Source organism: Hemitrygon akajei, chromosome 30 (genome assembly GCF_048418815.1).
Source record: "Hemitrygon akajei chromosome 30, sHemAka1.3, whole genome shotgun sequence".
NCBI classification, from domain to species: domain Eukaryota; kingdom Metazoa; phylum Chordata; class Chondrichthyes; order Myliobatiformes; family Dasyatidae; genus Hemitrygon; species Hemitrygon akajei.
Genome location: NC_133153.1, coordinates 39,733,733 through 39,749,164, shown reverse-complemented (window position 1 = coordinate 39,749,164; position 15,432 = coordinate 39,733,733).

Genomic DNA, 15,432 nt, shown 5'->3' with positions numbered 1-15,432 from the left:
GTGCCTGCAGCTGCTGCCTCTCCACGTCCCGCTTCACAATGACAGCACGGGGAGGGCCGGCAGCCTGTTCCAGTGGCAGCAACCCCCTCATCTGGGCTTCCAAACATCGCACTGCAATGCGCAAAATTCTTAAAGGCATGGCTCATGAGGAACAGGGAGGGATCGAGTCGGGGGGGGGGGGTCTCCATTGCTGTTTAATGGGCCATGGTGGTGCAGCGGCTAGCATAACGCTTTAGTGTGCCGACAACCGGCGTTCAATTCCCGCCACTGTCTGTAAGGAGTTTGTACGTGTTATCTTTGTGTCTGCGTGAGTTTCCTCCCACAGTCGGAAGATGTATGAGGTTAATAGAATTAATCATACGGGTGTAATTCAATTTCCTCTGACACTGTCCATGTGGAGTTTGCAGGTTCTCTCTGTAACAAAGTGGGTTTCCTCTGGGAGCTCTGGGTTCCAAAGACCTGTGGGTTATGGTTAGTAAATTGTAGGCGTGCTGTGTTATCAGTGGACACTTGCTGGCTGCCCGCGGCACACCCTTGGTCGTTGAAGCAAAGGACACTGTATATTTCAATGAACATGTGACAAATGAAGCTAATCTTTAATTGTTTGGTCAGCTACTGAGGGCTGAGATGGAGAGGAGTTTCCCTACGCTGTTAAGCTGTTGATCGTTTTCCCTCTAAAGACTGAATATCTCTTCAGCTTGTTGACCAGCTTAGTGGTGCAGTTAGCAGAGCCTCAGACCTGATCTCCATTGCTGTCTGTGTGGAGTTTGCATGTTCCCCTGGCAGCTCGGCTTTCACGCCTCCTCCCAAAGGAGGAGGATTATTAAGTTGCGGGCGTGTTTTGTTGGCACCTGAAGTTTGGTGACACTTGTGAACTACCCCCAGCACGTTCTCAGACCGTGTTAGTCGTTGACGCAAATGAAGCATTTCACTCTATGCTGCGTCGTGAAGAGAGGTTGAGTGAGCTATGTCTTTTCTCTTTGGAGCAAAGGAAGATGAGAGGTGACTTGAAGAGATGAAGATGATGAAGAGGTACAAAACGATAAGAGGTACAGATAGAGCTGATAGCCAGAGACTTTTCCCCAGGGCAGAAATGACTCCTATGAGTGGGCATAATTTTAAGGTGAGTGGAGTAACGTATGGGGGGATGTCAGGCTTTTTACACAGAGAGTGGTGGGTGTGTGGAAATCACTGCCAGGGCGGTGGTAGAGGCAGATACATTTGGGACATTTAAGAGACACTTAGGCACATGGGTGGAAGAAAAATGGAGAGCTATGTGGGAGGGGTTAGATTGATCTTTTGTTGTTATTCCTCTCCATGCCTTGTGATGCATCTGGCAGCACCTTTGCCGTTTCTTTAGCATTTTGTCTGTTCTTTTATGTGACCAAGTTGCTAGCTTGACACTCAACCCAGCACGGATGGAAAGTGTGCAAGGAGCCGGCCGGATTTGAACCCAAAGTCCAGTGCTGACACCACTACACCACCTGCCGGCTTTAGCTTGGTCTTAGAATAGGTTAGAAAGGACTGTACCTCTGTCAAATGGGCTGAAGAGACTGTACTGGAACATAATGTTCTGTGTTCAACCCCAGGGACATGAGCTTTAGTGTGTTTACTGTAAATAACCCTTGGTGTGTAGGTTCTGTTAGAATCTGTGAAGTGGTTGATGAGAAAATGGGTGGAATAAGTTGGGATATGGACCATGTGCAGGATAAATGAATAGTTTAATTAGGCACCATTACCTTAACTAATTTGGCACAATTTGGCCACGTTCTCCTCCTTCCTCTTCACTCCTGATTTTACTCTCTCTAACATTGATAGCCACACCTTCAGTTCCCTGGGCTCCAGAATTACCCCCTAAACCTCTTAGGGTCATAGAGCACTCCAGCACAAAACCAAACCCTTCAGCCCATCTAGTCCCTATAAACTCTTATTCTACCTAGTCCCAATGACCTGCACCTGAACCATTACCTTCCCATCCACGTACTTATCCAAATTTCTCTTAAGTGTTGCAATTGCACATTTGTGGCAGCTCGCTCCACACTCACATCACTCTCAGAGTTCCCCTTCGGGTTTCCTTTAAAACTTTCACCTTTCACCCTAACCTATAACCTCCAGTTCTAGTCTCATTCAATCTCAGTGGAAAAGTGCTCCTTTCTTTTAACATGCCCCTTAAAATCCATCCATCAAGCTTTCGGTCGTTTGATGTGATATCCGCTTCTGGCAATACTGCTGTAATGTTCCTTTAGAAATATACATACAGTGCTTCTCCTGTACCGAGTGAAGTGGCTGCTGTGTGCATGTTCGTGGTCTTCTGCTGCTGTAGAAAATCCACTTCAAGCTTCGACGTGTTGTGTGTTCAGAGAAGTTCTTCTGCACACCACTGTTGTAACACGTGGTTATTTGAGTTACTGTCACCTTCCTGTCAGCTTGAACCGGTCTGACCATTCTCCTCTGAACTCTCTCACTAACAGGGCATTTTCATTCACAGAACTGCTACTCACTGGGTGTTTTTTTGTTTCTCACACCATTCTCTGTAAACTAGAGAGATTGTTGTGTGTGAAAATCCCAGGAAATCAGCAGTTTCTGAGATACACAAACCTCCCTATCTGGCACCAACAATTACTCCATGGTCAAAGCCATTTAGATCTTATTTCTTCCCCATTCTGATGTTTGGTCTGAACAACAACTGAACCTCTTGACCATGTCTGCATGCTTTTATATATTGAGATGCTGCCACATGATTGGCTGATTAGCTATTTGTATTAGCCAGCATGTGTACCTAATAAAGTGGCCACTGAGTGTATATGCTGTTGTTAAGTAGCTAGTCAAGGAAGTTAAGGTCATAAGGCATAGCAGCAGAAACAGGCCAATAGGCCCATCGATTCTGCTCTGCTATCCCATCATGGCTGATTTATTATCCCTCTCAAACCAATTCTCCTGCCTTCTCTCCATAACTTTTGACACCCTGATTAACCAAGAACCAATCAACCTCAGCCTTAAGTACCTGCAATGACTTGGCCTCCACAGCCATATAAAGCAATGAATTCACAGATTCACAAAGAAATTCCTCCTCATCTTTGTTCTAAATGTACGTCCCTCTACTCTGATGTTGTGCCCTCTGGTCTTAGACTCTCTCACTATAGGAAACATCCTCTCCATGTCCACTCTTTCGTGGCCTTTCAATATTCAATAGATTTCATTGAGATTCTCCCCTCATTCTTCTAAACTCCAGCGAGTACAGGCCCAGAACTTTCAAATTCTCCTCGTACATTAACCCTTTCATTAACAAGGTGAAACAAAATTATTCAGAGTGAGCCCAAGACTGAGCCAGTGTCATTGGAAGGTGGGGCAAGGAGGGGAAACAAATAGAATTAAGTCAGAGGATTGCGCCATGTAGAGGCCCAGCGGACTCCCGGAGTTTGTCTGACTCTACCACAACCTGTCCTGAGTCAAACCTGACCCAGCCTAATCTGATCCTGGCCAACTGAACTTGCATTCAGTTTTGAACAGCCATTTTAGGAAGGATGGGGAGGCTTTGGCAGAGGGTGCAGAAGAGATTTACCAGTGGGCTGCCTGGATGAGAGGGCACGTGCTATAATGAGAGGTGGGACAAACTTGGGTTGTTTTCTCTGCAGCAGCGGAAGCCAAGTACAGATCTGATAGAGGTTTGAAAAATTATGCGAGCCTGTTTCGTTTCTCCCCAGGGTGAAGTCTAACAGTAGAAGACGTGTATTTAAAGCGAGAGGGGGTAAGTTCAAAGAAGATGAGTGGAGCAGGATTTTTATGCAGTGTGGTGACTGGTATTTGGTGATGGTGGAGGCAGATACAATAGAGGTATTTCGAAGGCACCCAGTTTGACACGTGGATATGCATAAAATGGAGGGACATAGACAGAAGGGATTAGTTTGGTGGGCATTTGATCACCAATATACTAGTTTGGTGCTATATTGTGGACCGAAGGGGCATTTCCTGCATGGTACTGTTCTATGTTCTATAGCCATGGCCAGTCTAAAGCAGACATAACCCTCAACCACCCCTGCTCTTCACTCACCCATTGTGATCAGACTCGGGTTGACCCAAGCCAGACCTGACACCAGCAGAGTGGTGGCAGTAGCTCAGTGCATCTGTGGATGTGAACTTTCCTCTCTTCAGGACATTTTTCAGCAGCAGGTGCGTAAAAAGGGCCCAGGAATCACCAAGGACTCCAGCCACCCCAGCCACGAACTGTTCCAGCTGTTTCCGTCTGGCAAACGGTACTGCAGCATTAAGGCCTGGACCAACAGGCTTCTTTCACCAGGCCATCAGATTGATCGATACACATTGATCTGATTGCCTCTCTGACTGATTGTTTACAAAACAACGATGTATGCAATCTCGGTGTTTGGCCAATATCCTCCTGCATTTCCCTTCCTTATTGCTTGTACATAGCAACGGAGACACAACATAAAGAGTTTTATTCCCTCATGTTGTGAGATGGATGTAAGAAATAAAATTCTAATTCCAGTTCTAATAACTGAACCTGACCATGGCCAACTCCACCCAACAAGACAACTCAAGTCACTTTTTATTGTCATTTCGACCATAACTGCTGGTACAGTACACAGTAAAAATGAGACAATGTTTTTCAGGACCATGGTGCTACACAAACAATACAAAAACTACATTAGATTACAGACCTGCCCAGGACTGCATAAAGTACACAGAACAGTGCAGGCATTACAATAAATAATAAACAAGACAATAGGCACAGCAGAGGGCAGTAGGTTGGTAGTCCGATGTTACATAAATAATCAGCTGAATGGCGGTGCCCGGGATTCCGTCCATTTCTGTACTCCCGCCGAGTATTTTGTTGCCACAGGTGTAGACCCAACCCGGATCTGACCTGACCAGATCTTGACCAATCTGACTCCAGCCCACTTTTGGCCCAAGGACTTATAAATTTCTCTTCCAGCCCTGACTGACTGCCAGTGGGAATAAAAACATTTCCAGACCTGTTTGAGGATGAAACTCAAGAGGTTGATGAAGGTTAACTCTTAAGCTTTCATTCATTTGGAAGTGGTGGGTCAACTCGTTGGATAGAAAGGTTAGATTCCCTGTCTGCAGTTCGTTTGAAGCTCTCTTTGCTGAAAATCAACACTTGCTTGTTCAGTCATTTACCTACAGTTGCTGGCGAGTTTGACCTGCCACTGACACCGCACCGTGAGTGAATGGGCCAATGTTTACCTTTCAAACAATAATTTAAAAGTCTGGCCAATCCCGTTATTAGCCTATGGGTAATTACTATAGGGTGGTGTATGGGTGTATAGGGAGTGGTGGCACCTCTGGGGAAGAGGCTTGTCGTGTCCATTCTGGGGCAGCCCACTCACCTTTGGTCCCCACCGGACGCTCAGCTCTCACCTGCGTCTCCAAGTAGCTGTCTGCATGTGAGAGCGGCCACTCCTGGTACACCCCTTCAACAGGCAGGCTAAACCAGGCCAGTAGGCTTCATTGCCTGGTGAGATAGTTTATCCTTATCCTAGCATGCAAAGTCAGCTCTGGTGGACTGGGCGGTTCAGATCAACAGTGAGATCCAAAGGCCAGGAAGGTGGTTCTGCAAAGCCTTGTGGAGAGCGATGGACAGAAAAGGTTATGGTCGTCCATTGCAACCCCAGTTGTGATGCCCACTGAGACTGAGGAGTGGAACTGCCCCAGTACAACGGCTTTTCCACTCTAAAAACTCTCCCGTCACAAGATGGACAACAAATCAGTTACTATAGTTACATTTGTACTTCACCTCCCTCCTCCATTCACCCACCTTCCCTCTCACCTGGCTTCACCTATCACTTGTCGACTAGTACACCTTCCCTCCCCCCCCCCCCCCCCGACCCCCACACCTTATTCTGGCTTCTTCCCCCTTCCTTTACATTCCTGAATAAGGGACCCTGCCCGTAACGTGGACTGTTTATTCCTCTGCCTGATCTGCTGGGTTCCTCCAGCATTTTGTGTGTGTTGCTCTGGAATTCCAGCATCCGCAGAATCTGCTGTGTATATGATCTGCCACTTTTTTTTACCTTGCCATTATGAGGACAACTGAAAATAAACCTTCAACCTGTTTCTGTTCGTGGGATTGCACAGTGCCCAGTGTTATTTTCATGATAGTTATTCACTATACTTAAATAGTTTATAATAGCTGTCATATCTCTTATCAAAAGTCCTAATCTCTTTGTTTTATCAACTGCAGTCTATGGATACGGTGTTTGTTGTTATTGAATTGTATTTAGTGTGTAACTTCTGCCAATGATTTCTCTTAAACAGAATGGAAGCTTAATATGTTAAACATAATGAAAATGTCTGTTTAATTAGCTGACTCAGAGTGGAATTATAGGCCCACAAGAGCCAGTATTGTTTGCAGATTGAGTAATCTGTGAACTCACAGTGTCTATTTATTCACTGACAATAGCAGTCAACAGGTCATATCTCTGGGAAACTGCTGAAAGTCAAACAGCGGCGAGGAAATTTACATTGACAGCATCCCATACACACACTGTGCCTGTAATATGTGTAAAAATATTTCCAAGCCATTCACAGGAGCATTACCGTCAAGGATGATGCTGAGCAGAAGTGCAGAGGAACACACCCGCGTTGCTGGAGGAACTCCACGGGGCAGGCAGCATCTATGGAGGGAAATAAAGAGCTGACGTTTCGGTCTGAGAGCTTTCATTGAGAATGATGCTGCCTTACACGAGGGATTATTAATGGAGGTGGCCAAGGGTTTCAGAGGGAATTGATGCGGGAGAGCACGATGTACGAGGGCCAGAGACTCCCTATGTTGTTCAGTCTTAGGATCAAGACCTGGAGGTCAAGGTCATGAGTTTAAAGTCCCCTGATTAGTGAGTAAAAGCACAAAGGTTAAAGGCCAAAATCAATGTCCAGAGGTCAAGCCCAAAGTCGTAGCCCCTGGGTCAGTGTGTCTGCAAGTTGGAGGTCCAATGTCTGCGAGTATGAGAGTCCAAATCCAGGGCTGGAGGTTAGAGGGCTGACTGAGAGTCTGAGAGTCTGGGCCAGGGATTGGAGGTCAGATGTACAATGTCTGATAGTCTGAGAGTCTGGGCCAGGGATTGGAGGTCAGATGTACAATGTCTGAGAGTCTGAGAGTCTGGGCCAGGGATTGGAGGTCAGATGTACAATGTCTGAGAGTCTGGGCTAGGGATTGGAGGTCAGATGTACAATGTCTGAGAGTCTGAGAGTCTGGGCCAGGGATTGGAGGTCAGATGTACAATGTCTGAGAGTCTGGGCCAGGGATTGGAGGTCAGATGTACAATGTCTGAGAGTCTGAGAGTCTGGGCCAGGGATTGGAGGTCAGATGTACAATGTCTGAGAGTCTGGGCCAGGGATTGGAGGTCAGATGTACAATGTCTGAGAGTCTGGGCTAGGGATTGGAGGTCAGATGTACAATGTCTGAGAGTCTGAGAGTCTGGGCCAGGGATTGGAGGTCAGATGTACAATGTCTGAGAGTCTGAGAGTCTGGGCCAGGGATTGGAGGTCAGATGTACAATGTCTGAGAGTCTGGGCTAGGGATTGGAGGTCAGATGTACAATGTCTGAGAGTCTGAGAGTCTGGGCCAGGGATTGGAGGTCAGATGTACAATGTCTGAGAGTCTGGGCCAGGGATTGGAGGTCAGATGTACAATGTCTGAGAGTCTGAGAGTCTGGGCCAGGGATTGGAGGTCAGATGTACAATGTCTGAGAGTCTGGGCTAGGGATTGGAGGTCAGATGTACAATGTCTGAGAGTCTGAGAGTCTGGGCCAGGGATTGGAGGTCAGATGTACAATGTCTGAGAGTCTGGGCCAGGGATTGGAGGTCAGATGTACAATGTCTGAGAGTCTGGGCCAGGGATTGGAGGTCAGATGTACAATGTCTGAGAGTCTGGGCCAGGGATTGGAGGTCAGATGTACAATGTCTGAGAGTCTGGGCCAGGGATTGGAGGTCAGATGTACAATGTCTGAGAGTCTGAGAGTCTGGGCCAGGGATTGGAGGTCAGATGTACAATGTCTGAGAGTCTGAGAGTCTGGGCCAGGGATTGGAGGTCAGATGTACAATGTCTGAGAGTCTGGGCCAGGGATTGGAGGTCAGATGTACAATGTCTGAGAGTCTGGGCCAGGGATTGGAGGTCAGATGTACAATGTCTGAGAGTCTGGGCCAGGGATTGGAGGTCAGATGTACAATGTCTGAGAGTCTGGGCCAGGGATTGGAGGTCAGATGTACAATGTCTGAGAGTCTGAGAGTCTGGGCCAGGGATTGGAGGTCAGATGTACAATGTCTGAGAGTCTGAGAGTCTGGGCCAGGGATTGGAGGTCAGATGTACAATGTCTGAGAGTCTGGGACAGGGATTGGAGGTCAGATGTACAATGTCTGAGAGTCTGGGCCAGGGATTGGAGGTCAGATGTACAATGTCTGAGAGTCTGGGCCAGGGATTGGAGGTCAGATGTACAATGTCTGAGAGTCTGGGCCAGGGATTGGAGGTCAGATGTACAATGTCTGAGAGTCTGGGCTAGGGATTGGAGGTCAGATGTACAATGTCTGAGAGTCTGAGAGTCTGGGCCAGGGATTGGAGGTCAGATGTACAATGTCTGAGAGTCTGGGCCAGGGATTGGAGGTCAGATGTACAATGTCTGAGAGTCTGAGAGTCTGGGCCAGGGATTGGAGGTCAGATGTACAATGTCTGAGAGTCTGGGCTAGGGATTGGAGGTCAGATGTACAATGTCTGAGAGTCTGAGAGTCTGGGCCAGGGATTGGAGGTCAGATGTACAATGTCTGAGAGTCTGAGAGTCTGGGCCAGGGATTGGAGGTCAGATGTACAATGTCTGAGAGTCTGGGCTAGGGATTGGAGGTCAGATGTACAATGTCTGAGAGTCTGAGAGTCTGGGCCAGGGATTGGAGGTCAGATGTACAATGTCTGAGAGTCTGGGCCAGGGATTGGAGGTCAGATGTACAATGTCTGAGAGTCTGAGAGTCTGGGCCAGGGATTGGAGGTCAGATGTACAATGTCTGAGAGTCTGGGCTAGGGATTGGAGGTCAGATGTACAATGTCTGAGAGTCTGAGAGTCTGGGCCAGGGATTGGAGGTCAGATGTACAATGTCTGAGAGTCTGGGCCAGGGATTGGAGGTCAGATGTACAATGTCTGAGAGTCTGGGCCAGGGATTGGAGGTCAGATGTACAATGTCTGAGAGTCTGGGCCAGGGATTGGAGGTCAGATGTACAATGTCTGAGAGTCTGGGCCAGGGATTGGAGGTCAGATGTACAATGTCTGAGAGTCTGAGAGTCTGGGCCAGGGATTGGAGGTCAGATGTACAATGTCTGAGAGTCTGGGCCAGGGATTGGAGGTCAGATGTACAATGTCTGAGAGTCTGGGCCAGGGATTGGAGGTCAGATGTACAATGTCTGAGAGTCTGGGCCAGGGATTGGAGGTCAGATGTACAATGTCTGAGAGTCTGGGCCAGGGATTGGAGGTCAGATGTACAATGTCTGAGAGTCTGGGCCAGGGATTGGAGGTCAGATGTACAATGTCTGAGAGTCTGGGCCAGGGATTGGAGGTCAGATGTACAATGTCTGAGAGTCTGGGCCAGGGATTGGAGGTCAGATGTACAATGTCTGAGAGTCTGGGCCAGGGATTGGAGGTCAGATGTACAATGTCTGAGAGTCTGAGAGTCTGGGCCAGGGATTGGAGGTCAGTTGTACAATGTCTGAGAGTCTGGGCCAGGGATTGGAGGTCAGATGTACAATGTCTGAGAGTCTGGGCCAGGGATTGGAGGTCAGATGTACAATGTCTGAGAGTCTGAGAGTCTGGGCCAGGGATTGGAGGTCAGATGTACAATGTCTGAGAGTCTGGGCCAGGGATTGGAGGTCAGATGTACAATGTCTGAGAGTCTGGGCCAGGGATTGGAGGTCAGATGTACAATGTCTGAGAGTCTGGGCCAGGGATTGGAGGTCAGATGTACAATGTCTGAGAGTCTGGGCCAGGGATTGGAGGTCAGATGTACAATGTCTGAGAGTCTGGGCCAGGGATTGGAGGTCAGATGTACAATGTCTGAGAGTCTGGGCCAGGGATTGGTGGTCAGATGTACAATGTCTGAGAGTCTGGGCCAGGGATTGGAGGTCAGATGTACAATGTCTGAGAGTCTGGGCCAGGGATTGGAGGTCAGATGTACAATGTCTGAGAGTCTGGGCCAGGATTGGAGGTCAGATGTACAATGTCTGAGAGTCTGGGCCAGGGATTGGAGGTCAGAGGTCCAGAGGTGGCCTGTCCTGGGGTTGAGGGTGTGTTTGTGTGTGTGCGTCGGTGGGAAAGGGTCTTGTTTTGCTGTTGCTTAAGTCTGAATGTTCTTTGCCTTCTTTTTATTCTTTGCACAATTTGTTTTGTTTTGGTCATTGGATGCTTGAGGGTCTTATTTAATTATTTGTTTATTGAGGTACGCCGCAGAATAGGCCCTTCCAGCCATGCTGGCCAGCAATCCTGTGATTTAACCCTAGCCTAATCATAGGACAATTTACAATCATCAATTTAGCTACCAATCTTTATGTCTTTGGACTGTGGGAGGAAACCAGAACATCTGGAAGAAACCCACATAAACACGGGGAGAACATACAAACTCCTTACAGGCAGTGGCGGGAATCGGACCCTGACCGCTGGTACTGTGAAACATTGTGCTAACCACTACACCACCGTGCCAATGGGGTTTATTGTGTTCCTTTGCTTTGTGTCTGCCTGTAAAGAGACAAACCTCAAGGTGGTATCTCAAATCCAAATCTCAAAGTGCAGTATTCGTACTTTGATACGAAACGTATTTTGAACTTTGTTCTGCTGAACACTGTGGGCATGCTATGTTGCTTCAGGAATGTGTGGCGATACTTGTGGGCTGCCCCCAGCACATCCTTTGGTTGTTAATGCAAACGGCACATTTCTGTGTATGTTTTGATGTACACGTGATATATCATTCTGAATCTGATTCTGAGTTTACAGGGAAGTAAGGAGGGGGGATGGGACTGAATGTATTGCTCAGCTGGGACCCAGAATGGACATGATGGGCTGAATGGCCTTCATCATTCCAAAGTCATGGAGTGTGGATAAAGAGGGAGATTTTAAGGAAGGTAATAATAAATAAGGAGGGGTCTCAATGGAAAGTGTGTAACTTTCTTGGGGCTGGGCGGGTCAGAAGCAGAGTAGGCTTCCTCCCACACGCCAATGACGTACGGGTTAGGTTTAGTAAATTTAGGGCATGCTGTGTGGGTGCTGGAAGCATAGCGACACTTGTGGGCTGCCCCCAGCGCATTCTCGAATCGTGTAGGTTGTAAATGCAAACAATGGATTTCGCTGATTGTTTCGATGTACGTGTGACAAATAAAGTTAACCTTTAGTCTTTGCCTTGGCTGGAACCAGGGATCACAGCGTTATTATAAGAAGTTTGACTGTTATTGGCAGCAAGGAGAAGCTATTTCTTCACCCTGTAAAGAGCAAATCTTTGGAGTTCTCAATCCACTGGCTGGGTGTGTCCAGGTCACAGGTTGGTAGGTTTTTAGGTGTTAAGGGAATCAAAAGAATATCGGGTTAGGAATATGTCAGAGAGTCATAGAGTGATGTATCACAGAAAAAGGCCCATCAGCCTATTGCCTGTACTAACCATCCGCCATCCATTTACACTGGTCCTTCCCTAACCCACTTATTCTTCCACATTTCCATCAACTCTCTCCAGGTTTCACTACTCACCCACACACTAGGGGCAACTTACAGCACCCCTACCCACCCAAATGCTTCTGGAATGGGGGAAGAAACCGCAGCGTCCTGGGCAAACCCATGCGGTCAGAGGGAAAACGTGCAAATTAAACACAGACTGAGGATGGAGCCTGTGTCACCCATGATCTTATTGAACGATGAAGCGGACTGAATGGACCAGATCGTCGGCTCCATTTCTTAGTGTCTTGGCGAGTTTGAAAGTTAGGGAGGGTAGGACAAAAAAATTCAGGAGTAAAGGCTTGGATATCTGAAAGCACAGTCAGTTAGCGTGAGACATTTGGAACTCATAGAAACGAAGACAGGAAGAGAACAGAGAGTGTGGAGATGTTCTGGGACTGACAAGACCAAAAAAATCTTGAAAACAAAGAAGAGTCTTAAAATCGAACTTTTGCTTAATAGTGGGTCAGGGTAAATCAGGTGTACACGGAGAAGGGTGAATTTGTAATGATGGATCTCTGTTTAATTTCTGATCCTTGGGGTTCTTCCAAGAGACAAGAATGGTGAACAGTCTTAATTCCAAGATTTCAGTTTATTTCAGAGAACAAACAAACGTACAAATATCAAATAAACTAAATAAAGAGCTGAGAAACGATGTTAAGAGGAGTATAGACAAGACAATAAAGATGGCGCTTCTGGAATATCCATCACTTTTATAGATTAGATAGAGGAAATTCCTTCGATAGTGATAAATTAGTTAACAGGCTACATAATTAAAACAATGACATCACGTGGGTAATGACCTAATACTTAGCCAATGATAAATGAGGAAGGTGATAAGTCGTTAGTTTAGCTGAGATGCCACTTTCTGCCAGTGAGTGTGAAAAATACATCAGTTTGTTAAGAAGTACAAATCTTATAAAAAAGTATTATTAAAAATGGTTTCCAGCAGTGTAAGTATGAGTGTAAAGGTCATGAAGATGCGGATAGACTTCCCTTGGAATATTGTGTCCTGTTCGGGTTATCTCATTATAGGAAGGATGTGGAAGGGTTAAGAGAGGATGCAGAGGAGTTTATCAGGACATTGCCTGGATTAGAGAGCATTTCTTATGAGGAAATTGTTGGGTGAGTTAGGGATTTTCTCTTTGGAGCGAAGGAGCATGAGGGGAGATGATAGAGTCGTACAGGATGATAGGAGGCATAGATAGAATGGCCAGTCAGAGAATTTTTCCCAGGGTGGAAATGGCTAATATGGGGGAGCATAATTTAAACATGATTGGAGGAAAATATAAGGGGGATGTCAGAGGTACTTTTAACTTTACACAGAGTGGTGGGTGCATAAAATGCACTCCAGGGGTGGCGGTAGTGGCAAACATTTAAGAGATTCTTACATAGGCACATTGATGAAAGGAAGATGGAGAGGGAAGGGTTAGATTGATTAAAGGGTTAGCACAACATTGTGGGCTGAAGAGCCTGCACTGTGTTGTAATGTTCTATGTTCTGTTCTGTAGATGTTACAGAGATGGAGAGACTGATGATATCTGGACCAAACCCCATTCTGAGGTCAAAATGACCCGGATAAGTTTGTCCCCAGTCGTCTCAGGGAGGCAGATGGCTAAAGGGGTCAAGGAGCTGAAAATTTGACAGGGCATTGGCCATTTGCATGTGCCTCTTGTCCTCCCAGCTGACTGAGGTCTTTCTTGGGTTGGGAGATGTCTTTGGGGAATACAGTCCAAAAACACAAACTGCTACACGGGTCTGATGGCAGGTGAAGGTTTGAGTTAGTGGGAAGAGTGTTTGGAATCCCTTCTTGGGTTCCCTTCTCCACCTTCCTTACCTATCAGATTCCATCATCTTCGCCTATCACCTCCCAGCCTCTGTCACTATTCTCGCTCTCCCCTTTTCCACCCACCCATCACTCCTTCTCACCTGGATCCACTCATCACCTGCCAGCTCTTTCTCCATTTCTTCCACTCAACTCTTTACACTGGCTGTCTCCCACCCGTCTCCCAGTCCAGATAAAGGGTCTCTACCCAAAATGCCAACTGTCCATTTCCCAACATAGCTGCTAAGTCACCTGCTCCGTTTCTTCAACAGCTGTTTTTTTTCGGTCTGGATTCCTGTATCTGCCATCCCTTATGTCTCCACAGAAACAAGCTATTTCTATGGTGCTGGTTTCCAGAGGAGACTTCTCCAACTGACTTAATCTTCCTCTCAATACACCTCTCTATTTCTTACTCCTTGATGTATTTACCCAGCTTCCACTTAAGTATCTTTTTGGCAGTGACCTCAACAGCTCAAAACCTGGCATGCTATCAGCTCCATCAAGACCCCAGATGAGAATCAAGGTGACTCACCTCAGGTTCAAACATTTTAACATTTTCAAAAACGCAAGTGATTCCGCTGATGCTGGAAAACCAGAGTAACACATACAAAATGCTGAAGGAACTCAGCAAGCTGGGCCGCATCTATGAAGGGGAATAAACAATAGAAATTTTGGGCTGAGACCCTTCATCAGGACTGGAAAGGAAGGGGTCAGAGGCCAGAATATGAAGGTGGGGGAGGGGAAGGAGTACACGTTGGCAGGTGATAGGCGAGAGCAGGTGAGGGGGAGGTGGGGGGGTGAAGTAAGAAGCTCGGGGATGATAGGTGGAAGAAGTAAAGGACTGAAGATGAAGGAATCTGATAGGAGAAGAGAGTGGACTATGGGAAAAAGGAAGGAAGGGCACCTTAGGGAGGTGAGGGGGAGAGAAGGGCAGAGGGTGTAACCAGAGTGGGGACTGGTAAAAGAGAATGGTTCCTGGGGAGAAATTACAGGAAGCTGGAGAAATCGATGCTCATGCCATCAGGTTGGTGGCTACCCAGTCAGAGTATGAGGTGTTGCCCCTCCAGCCTGAGAGTGTCAGTAGAGAAGGCAAGGGACCAAAATGTCAGAATGGAAATGGGAAGTCAAATTGAAATGGACAGTTTGGGTCAGAAACAGAATCAGAACCAGAATCAGGCTTAATACCTCCGGCATATGCCATGAAATTTGTCAACTTTACAGCAGCCATACAATGAAATACATGATGAATAAGTGTAGAGAGAAAGCTGAGTTACATTAAGTATATATATGCCAATAAATAGTTAAGTTAAAATAAGTAGTACAAAAAAAAAACAGATATAAAAGGTAGTGTTCATGGATCAATGTCCATTTAGGAATTGGATGGCAGAGCGGAAGAAGCTGTGTGTGCTTTCAGGCTTCTGTACCTCCTTCCTGATGGTAACAGTGTGATCAGAGGATATATCCTGGATGGTGGAGATCCTAAGTGATGGACATGGTCTTCCTAAGGCACCGCTCCTTGGAGATGTCTTGGATACTATGAAGGCTAGTACGCTCGATACAGCTGACTAATTTTACAAGTTTCTGCATCTTACTTTGGTCTTGTGCAGTAGCCCCCACCCCCTCCCCTACCAGACGGTGATGTAGCTGGTTAGAATGCTCTCCACGGTACATTTGTACAAGGTTTTGAGTGTTTTAGTCAACAAACATTGAAATATATTATAAAAAATATAGAAGCTGGATTAAAAACACAGCAAATATCTCTGTGACGACCTACTCAATGTCTAAGGCAAAATAAATTTATTATCAAAGTACGTATACTTTGTACGTATGTCCCCATGTTCTACCTTGAGATTCATTTTCTTGCAGGCATTTTCAGGAAAACAATGACGTATAATGGAA